At 37.7% G+C, this 9,571-nt stretch overlaps 1 pseudogene; it reads left to right on the top strand.

The window, feature by feature from the left end:
* The first annotated feature begins 715 nt into the window (after positions 1-715).
* On the top strand, positions 716-835 carry LOC130835386 (5S ribosomal RNA; annotated as a pseudogene).
* Positions 836-9,571: the final 8,736 nt, after the last annotated feature.

Below are 9,571 nucleotides of genomic sequence, written 5' to 3'. Positions count from 1 at the left end.
TAATCAGCAATTCAGTGAATACCTCTTATTATCTTGCTTTTTTCCATTTATTGGGGAGGAGGAGAGAGGTGGGTAGTATCCTTCTTGGTCAGTATTTTCATCTCAGTTTCTCTCGCTCTTTTTTTGCTTCACTTCTTAGACAATGAAGGGTGTGGTCCAAACTTGGTCCCATATTTCACTGAATCTAATAACATACTGCCAATTATAAGATGCGCCATTTTTGATTTACCACTAAGACAGGAAAAACCGTGCTGCTTAAACTATAACGTAATGCTTTCTTCTCACCTAGAATTTTTATTCTGTACTTACCAAAAGAACAGTTTTAGACTTAGACACATTTTTTTATCATATTTCACACTTGTGCAAACAGAAAAAGTAAAACATAAGTAAAATAAATTGGTTAAAGTCTTCCTAAAATTTCTGCACATTTATAGTCCAACTCTTCTGAATGCATGTTTGACGCAGTCGTTGATGTTTGTGTTTTTCCATATACTCTCATCTTCTGTGCCATCATGAACATTAGCATCCCTGAAAGAATGTTCCACTATTGTTCCCCAAAAGTTTCTTCCAAGCTTCTGATGCTCTCTCATGCAAAGAGTTTTCATGAGCACGCACAGGTGGTGATGACTCTGTCACAATCGCAGCTTGGTCAATAGCATGTTAAAATGCCCCCCATTAAGGTGTGGAAAAGTACATCAAGAATTTGTTAGTTTCTGTCTGTGGCCATACCACCCTGAATGCACCGGATTTCATCTGATCTCAGAAGCTAAGCAGGATCAAGGCCTGGTTAGTACTTGGTTGGGAGACTGCTTGGGAATACTGGGTGGTGTAGGCTGTTTAAAAAAAAAAAGAAGAAGAAGAATTTGTTAAATACTATTTATTGTTTAATGCACATGTGAAAACACAGCCCAACAGTTTATCTCAATTCCCTAATATTGTCTAGTGTTTTCAGAATATGAACCATAGCTACATTACATATCTCTTCTTTCTTTCTTTAGCCTTTTATGTTAATATAGATGTTTAATTATAAAGGACACTCCTGCGGAATTTGCATCCACCCTTCGTGGTATAAACTCTTCAGATTAAGTTCTCAATGAAACTCTTATTCACTGTGTTAATTATAATTCACAAATTATTTTCATGGAAACAGTAAACTTTCTGCAATATTCAGGTAGGTAATGTATTGTTTCTATTCTTAAACTTCTTTAGAGGGATCTTTTTCCCTCAAATTTATATAGTTTTTTAAAAAAATTATTGGAGTGTAGTTGATTTACAATGTTGTGTTAGTTTCAGGTGTACAGCAAAGGGAATCAGTTATACATATGCATATATTCACTCTTTTATATTTTTTCGCATATAGGCCATTAGAGAGTATTGAGTAGAGTTCCCTGTGTTATATCTATTTTATGTATAGTAGTGTGTATATGTCAGTCCCAATCTCCCAATTTACCCCCCTCCCCTTACCCCCTGGTAACCATAAGTTTGTTTTCTACATTTGTAACTCTATTTCTGTTTTGTAGATAAGTTCTTTTGTAATCTTTTCTTAGATTTCACATATAAGCAATATCATATGATATTTATCTTTCTCTATATGACTTACTTCGCTCAGTATGACAATCTCTAGGTCCATCCATGTTACTGCAAACAGCATTGTTTCGTTCTTTTTTATAGCTAAGTAGTATTCCATTGTGTACATGTACCACATCATCTTTGTCCGTTCACCTGTCAGTGGACATTTAGATTGCGTCCATGTCCTGGCTATTGTAAATAGTGCCACAGTGAACATAGGGGTGCATGTATCTTTTCAAATTATGGTTTTCTCTGGATATATGTCCAGGAGTGGCATTGCTGGATCATATGGTAGCTCTATTTTTAGTTTTTTAAGGAACCTCTATTTTTAGTTTTTAAGCTCAAAATTTCACTCTCTCTAACCTCTCAAAGCCAATGGCGATTCTATGTAGGCATTCTTCACCTATTGCATTACTGTATTCCTGAAGATCTGTGAATAAATCAGGTGTTTTTCAATGGAATCATATTTTCTAGCATCTTAGATTTTTACTTCAGAACTGATTCTCTTAATTTTTGCCAGGTCTTCACATTCTGCCTTCTCCCCAGATGAGTCTTTGACCTTATCTCCTCCTTTCTTACCCACATCTCTCTTTAAGACAAAGTTATATAAACTTTAGTTTAACTGTACTTGGGAGTGCTCAATGTTTCAAAGAAGCTCCCTACAAACATTTCTGTGAAGTCTTAAACCCATGTGTGTTGTGAATAATAAACCCAATGATTATCTGGTTTAGATTTGTTTTGTTTTATGGGCTAGCTTAGATTGGGGACATTTCGTTTTCCATTTATGAGTTAACACCCTTTAATGTGTTCTGCTGAACACCGTCGTCACTCCATCCAAACTGCTTTGCCATAAAAACGAAGAATTCCTTATCAGCTCCATTATGTTTTATTTGTTTTTTTCATACGTGTTTGTGTTTTAAGACATATTTTCCATGGTAGGGACTATGTGAGTCTTAGAAATGCAACTAGACAGATGTACTGACCACAGTTGCCAAGGGAGCAGTTTCCTTGGCGATGGCCAACCGTCATCCAAGCAGCCAACATTCTCTGTCCTTCCCATGTGACTTGCTCTCACATGCTGCAGAACTTGGGTAGGGGAAGCAGCTCTTTGTAAATCATCCATCCCCAGCCACCCCCAATTACCCAACACACCACCAGTTTTCATGAAGCAGGCAAGTGAGAACAGGTGGTAAATTGTTTGTGATGCTTTTTGCGAAGTTTTACAAGGGCTCCAGACCACAATTCACCATGAAGGATTTCTGGTTTCTCCAACTTTCAGTTTCAACCAAGAATTTATTCCAGTCATTTGAAGAAGATCCAAATATATACCGGTCAATGCCCAAAGGTCAAAGCTGCAAGAGATCCAATAACAAGGGAGAACTCTTTTGCAGAGTAAATATTTTCTAGTGGTTTAAAGGAGAGGTATGAAGAATCAGGTATTTTCTAACCATGACTTGCAATCAAACTACATTGCCTCTCTACCTGTATTTCTACAAGTTGTGAATGAGAATATTAATCCTTGTTGGTAGAGTATTGGGTCCTCTCATAAAAGCCTTTGGATTTTTCATGTCAAGAAAGGTTGGAAAAATATTTTATAAAATCTTCAACAGTAAAAAAATGTAAAGTGGCATGGAAAAACTACAATAGCCAAAGTATACAATATAGATGGCATGTGAGTATTTGCTAGGAGTGAGGTATCTCTGCTAAATGTCTTATGTGTGCTGTGTCATTTTCTCCTCACAACAACTCCAACTGGCAGACACTATTAACGTTCTCATTTTACATATGAAGAATAGGCTTTGGGAGATAAAATAGTTTACCAAAGGTCTACCGCTAGTGTAGGGATTTGAGCTCCAGGTCTCACGTTGAACCCCACTACTCTACAGTACTCCCCCTGTATGTGTAGGCTTCTTTTTGTGTGTGTCAAATGAACACCCCATGGGTTGCTTTTCTCTTTTTTATTCTCCCTCCTACGCATATTAGGATGGTTGCAACCACGTATAAAATCCAAGAATTTGATATATCAGCTTAGAGTTTGAAAAACAAACAAAAAAACTGTTTCATAAACTTCCACAAGTTTTCACCTAATCATATATTTTGGAAACCAAGAAATACCAGTGGAGAAATTTATATCCCCAAAGGTATTATGTTAAGAAATATACTTGCAATACGAAGAGGGGACCAGTCATGTTAAACTTAATCAGATTGTTCACCCATGAAATTCATTTTCTTGAACCAGAATTCAGTATGATTTTCTCAGGACTTCTCGATTTTAGGCTCCACATATGAAAATGTAGGTGGGTGGGGGGAGAAAAGAGTAACAAAAGTTACTAATATTAGTAATTGGTTCTGAGTGTGCTAAGATAGATGAAACAATAGGTGTCATAGTGCATTTCACATATTCCTTGTAGACTTAACTGGGTCAATTGAATATTATTTGCAGTAAGACGGATTTGAGGACCACCTATACCCTCTTCAACCTGAGCAGTTTTGCTCTGTTTTATATTAAAGTTTTATTTGAAGAGAGATTTCTTTGGATAAAGCAGTTTGAAACTAATGGGTTTTTTATGTATTTATGTTTTGGCTTGCGGGATCTGAGTGCCCCAACCAGGGATCGAACTTGTGCCCCTTGAAGTGGAAGAATGGAGTCCTAACCAATGGAATGCTAGGGAATTCCCTGAATATAACAGTTTTAGGGAAGGAAAGAAGGATGCAATTTTTTCATAAATTTGTTTGTTTTTTTGTTTATTTATTTATTTATTGGCTGCATTGGGTCTTCATTGCTGTACGCAGGCTTTCGCTAGTTGTGGCGAGCAGGTGAGGCTACTCTTCATTGTGGTGTGTGGGCTTCTCATTACTGTGGATTCTCTTGTTGCAGAGCATAGGCTCTAGGCGTGTGGGCTCAATAGTTGTGGCTCATGGACTTAGTTGTTCCGTGGCATGTAGGATCTTCTGGGGCCGGGGATTGAACCCATGTCCTCTGCATTGGCAGGCAGATTCTTAACCACTGTGCCACCAGGGAAGTCCCAAAGATGCAACTTTTGCATCTCAAAAATATATATAATATAGTAGCTACCACTCTGTTTCCATAAGGACAAGAAAAGAGGAAACAGAGTTAAATAACAATTGAAGATAAGACTTAGAAGGAAACACTTCTTGATTCTGAGAGCATTGACATCCTACAAAAACATTACTTGAGTCAAACAAACAGAGAGACATTTCCTGGGAACTTCCTGGATGATATAGAAACTTTCAGGATAGTTTCATCTTCCCCATCCTCACCTGTATCCTACCTCCAAGTGATCATTCTTTGGTGCCCACTGTCTTCTACATGGGAATGTTCCTACAGGCCCCATCTGGTTGGTAAGCTAAGAATTGTATTCACATTGGAGAGAATTGAACCCTCTTCTGAGAATAGTCCCAATCAATCTGAATTTGTGAATTGGTAGTACATATGATTTAAAATATTCGTTTCTAGATGATCCTTTTTTCCTTAGTATGTGTCTCATCTTTAAAAATTAAATATGAAACTGTCCTCTGTCTGCTTTTCAGAGAGGATTTTAAAGCCTTTCTTAATTTGGTAATTGAGCAGTATATATTAAGTACTTATAGTATTTTTTTCTTTCTAAAAATGGATTCCTCCTAACTATGGCCCATTACAACCCTGTCTTCACCAGACATATTGTGGTATGGGGGTTGTTGTTTTTTTTTTTTAAGTGACATGACATGATTGATGTAATCTGGCATGATTCATTACGATGTCAGGCATCAGCAGAACATTTTGAAAAAATATTCATCAAAATCTATTACTGTAGAAATTGCCACTTGCAGATTCTTTTTCTGGTTAATTTCCTGCGTGGTAAAACAACACCTTACTGACGTCAGAGCGCATGCTTTTAGGAAGTGTGGTTATTAAAATAGGTGTTCCTGAAATCCCAGCATTGGCTTAAGGTTTATCACTAAGCAGCTAAGGACCATCAAGTGAAATCTCAAAGATGTTTCTTCCACTTACCCACTATCTTTGACTAAAAGAAACGTAGTGTTAGGACTGGTGCTTTTGCCTTGATCCTACCTTTTGACCACCAGGGACAGTTGTAGCTTAATCAGATGACGATAAACAGAATCAAAGAGTCAGCTCCTGGGCTCACAAAACTGTCGATTGCTTATACAGGAGATATTTGTTATTGTACATAAAGGTCACGCTCATAAGGGGAAAGCCTAACGACTCTCTTTTTCCTCTCCAGCAGACAGACATTTGTAGACTAGCTTCATTGTCTGCGATGTGACTGACAGTGACCCTATAGAGGTCAGCCAAAGCTCAGTTGACAAATAGTCTAAAACTAGATCATTCTGACAGTCACAAACTACTGGCTTATGGCTTGGTACCCTTTCTACTAGCAAGATAGAGAGAGGGCTATAAATCAAGAAATATACTAAGCAAGATACAACTCACAAGTACATTATTAGATCAAAACAATTCTCTAGTTTCAATATGATTGTTTCATTTTGCATTTAAACCTTTTTGTAAAGTCTTCTCTCCAAACCTAATATTTACTATATCTGCTTAAGTATATTCAGTAATTACTATATGAAGCCTCATGTTCACGTGTATTCACGTCTTTTCAATTGGTTTTTAAAATAGTCTTCAGCTAACCTCTTAGATTATAATCCTACCAATCAGAAATTGTTTCTGTCTTTTTTTTCTTTTTTTTTTTAGGTGGGATCTTCCTGGAGCAGGGATCGAACCCATGTCTCCTGCATTGGCAGGCGGATTCTCAACCACTGGGCCACCTAGGAAGCCCCTGTTTCTGTCTTTATCCTTGGCATACAATGTGTTATTAACATGTTACAATTTTTAAAAGATTTGGGCAAAGGTGACCGTCGAAAGATACATATTGAAATGTATGGATTTTTTTAATAAAGAAAGGTCCTTTGAAGTAGCTTTAAGATTCATTTTCAAAATCTATTTTAGCATAAAAGTTCTCTCCTATCTCAATTTTATCTGCACTACCAAAATATACATCACATATTTGCACAACAGTATCTTTTTATTTTTTTACATATATATTTTTAAATATTTTTATTTATTTATTTATGGCTGCATCAGGGCTTAGTTGCGGCGCACGGGATCTTCGTTGAGGCACGTGGGATCTTAGTTCCCTAACCAGGGATCAAACCCACATCCCCTGCATTGGAAGGTGGATTCTTTACCACTGGACCACCAGGGAAGTCCCAACAGTATCTTTTTTAGCTACCCCACCCCCATTGTCTGTTCTGAATGTGGCATACAGCAAACCACTCATTCAAAAAATGTTTATTGAGGACATACTAGATACTAGGCATTCTTCTAAGGCCTGGGACACACAGTGAACAAAACAGAGCCCTCTCCCACCCCCCCCACCTGTCTTCATAGGACTTATATTTTATGGGGAAGGTAAGCAGTTGCCAAGTGCATGAACAGCATAAATAAACATATAATGCGTCCGATGTGATCAGTGCTAGGGATAAAAATAAAGTGAAGAGAGGATATAGGGAGACGTAGAGACACTCTATGTCATTTGTTCATTTACTGCAGATGTATTTTTGGAACACACTGAGCACCCACTATATGCAAGGCACTGCAGTAGGCAACAGGCAAGACAGACACAAGCCCTGGCTTACAATTCATCGTGGGAGACAGAAACTTAAATATGACTCATTTGTTAAGCATTCGGAACCCTGATAGGGTAGTACTGTCATGAAATGGTATAATCATTGCTTTCAAGCACGCCTTATCCCGGTTTCCTGTCCTATCCCTTAAGGATCAATGGTACCCATGTATGAGTTCTCCAGAAAGCTCTACAGGAGTCCTTCTCACTGAGAGTTCCCCCAATGTGGCCTAAGCTCTTCTGATGCCTCAGTCTCCTCCCACCCCGGTTTCCACCCTATGTCCCCACCCCCAGCTTCTTGGCAGGCAACCCTGTGGGGCCATGAGATGACAAAGCAGTGTAAGCCTAGTTGGTCCACATGACCCACACAGAACTCACATGTTGTTGTTGCACTGCATGCAGCAGTAGAGGCTGGCTCACTGCTGTCCTCGCTTTGTTGTCTCTCCCCTGCTTGTTTTCTCACATTCAAAAGGGCAGAAAGTCAGATCAGCCAAGATAACATACAAGCAAATGTTCAACCAGAGAGTGGACTCCCAGTCTTCCTTCCCGAAGTCATACACCATTTCTACAGGCAAGTCCCTTGAAGTTCCCACACTTGGTTAGGAGACTGGAACATTCCACTTTCATTCTGTATAAGGAGAGAAGAAGAACAGCCACAACTTTGTTCTCAGTACCTTTCATCTTTCAGACTCTTTACCTTTTATATAATCAAGTAAGAAATTTTAAATTATGAGATATGAAAAAGTAAGAAAATGTGATACATAATCAAAGGAAAACATAGTCAGTAGAAGCAGGTCAGTAGATGACTCAATTATTAAAACTAGCGAAGACTTTAAATAACTCTTGTAAGTACATGAAATGATTTATAGGAGCAAGTGGATATAATGAAGGTATTCCCAGCAAGAAAACAGAAACTTTCCAGAGAACCAAATAAAAATTCTATCACCAAAAAACTATAATATCTCTTATTTTTTAAAGTTCATAGGAGAGGCTTGGTAGCAAAGTAGACAGCAAGGAAGGAAGAAAGAAAGACCAGTCAGCAAAAAGTATTCAAACAGAAGCCAGGGGCAGGCAGAGGTTGAAAAAATTACATACATGTAGAGAGCATCAATGAACTATGGGAGAATACCAAATGGTCTAATTGTATAATTAGAGTACTGAAAGGAAAAGAGAGATTAGAGCAGAAAAACATTTGAAGAAATGATGTTGAATTTTTTTCTAAATGAAGTGGAAAATTTTATCCTGTAGATCCAAGAAGCTCAATAAACTCCCAGGCAGTATAAGTGCAAAATAAATCACACTTAGGGTAAAATAATCAAGTATTAAAATAGACTAAGTTTAATACTCTTCTGAATAATTTCTTAGAATCTCTAGCATATACATTGCAACATTCCTAGATGGGAATATAATGTATACATTTTGCAATTTTTAATAGGAAATCCTTTTTTTTTAAGAGGGACTTTTTCAGGGCATACCATTGTCAGGTACATATGTTGGAAAATGCTGGGCTAATGGTAGGGAGAGAGAGACTAAAAATTGGAAGTTTCATTATAATGATGTAGAGAACATGTTTTATAAACACAGCAACAGAACAAGTGGTTTAGGACAGATGTGCAGGTGAGCAGGAGGATAAGAGTATTCCAGGTGAATGTAGAGATGACTTTGAGAGTAAAGTACCAGAAGGGCTTCTAAGGAAAATTTTAATAGATTCAACATGACAGGAGGGCGGGATGAATGGAAAGTATGGCTAAAAAAAGTATTGTGGGCTAATTTGGGGATGAGCTTGTATGTCAAACTAAGAATTTTGAATTTTTTTTTTATTGCAAGGAGTAGGGTAAAGTAGACAAGAAAGAGGTGGGATTTGGTCAGCTTTTTTAGAAAATTTAGTCTACCAATTATATGGAGAATGAATTGGTAAAAGACCATTGGTAATAGGGAACCAATCAGAGCACTGTTAAAATAATTTAAGGAGAGTGGCAAGAAGCCATGCATATAAGAGCTGTCTGCAGAAATTCTCTCGGAGGAAAGAACCATCTTAGTGGTGATCAATGTTAGGAATCAACTTGACTAAACCACAAAGTACCCAGATATGTGGTCAAACATTATTCTGGGTGTATCTGTGAGGGTGTTTCTGGATGAAACAAACATTGAAATCAGTAGGAGACTGAGTAAAGCAGATTGCCCTTCTTAATATGTGGCCCTTATAAAATCATTTGAAAGCCTGAATAGAAAAAAAGGGCTGACCTCACGGAAGTAAGAAAGAATTCCTCCTTAGCTGACTGCCTTGAGCTGGAACCTCAGTCTTTTCCTGCTTTCAGGCTCATCCTGAAACATCTGCTGTTCTTGGGTCTTGA

Source organism: Hippopotamus amphibius, chromosome 13 (genome assembly GCF_030028045.1).
Source record: "Hippopotamus amphibius kiboko isolate mHipAmp2 chromosome 13, mHipAmp2.hap2, whole genome shotgun sequence".
Lineage (NCBI taxonomy): Eukaryota > Metazoa > Chordata > Mammalia > Artiodactyla > Hippopotamidae > Hippopotamus > Hippopotamus amphibius.
Note: the sequence above shows the minus strand (reverse complement) of the source record. Positions and strands in the feature narration are given on the sequence as shown.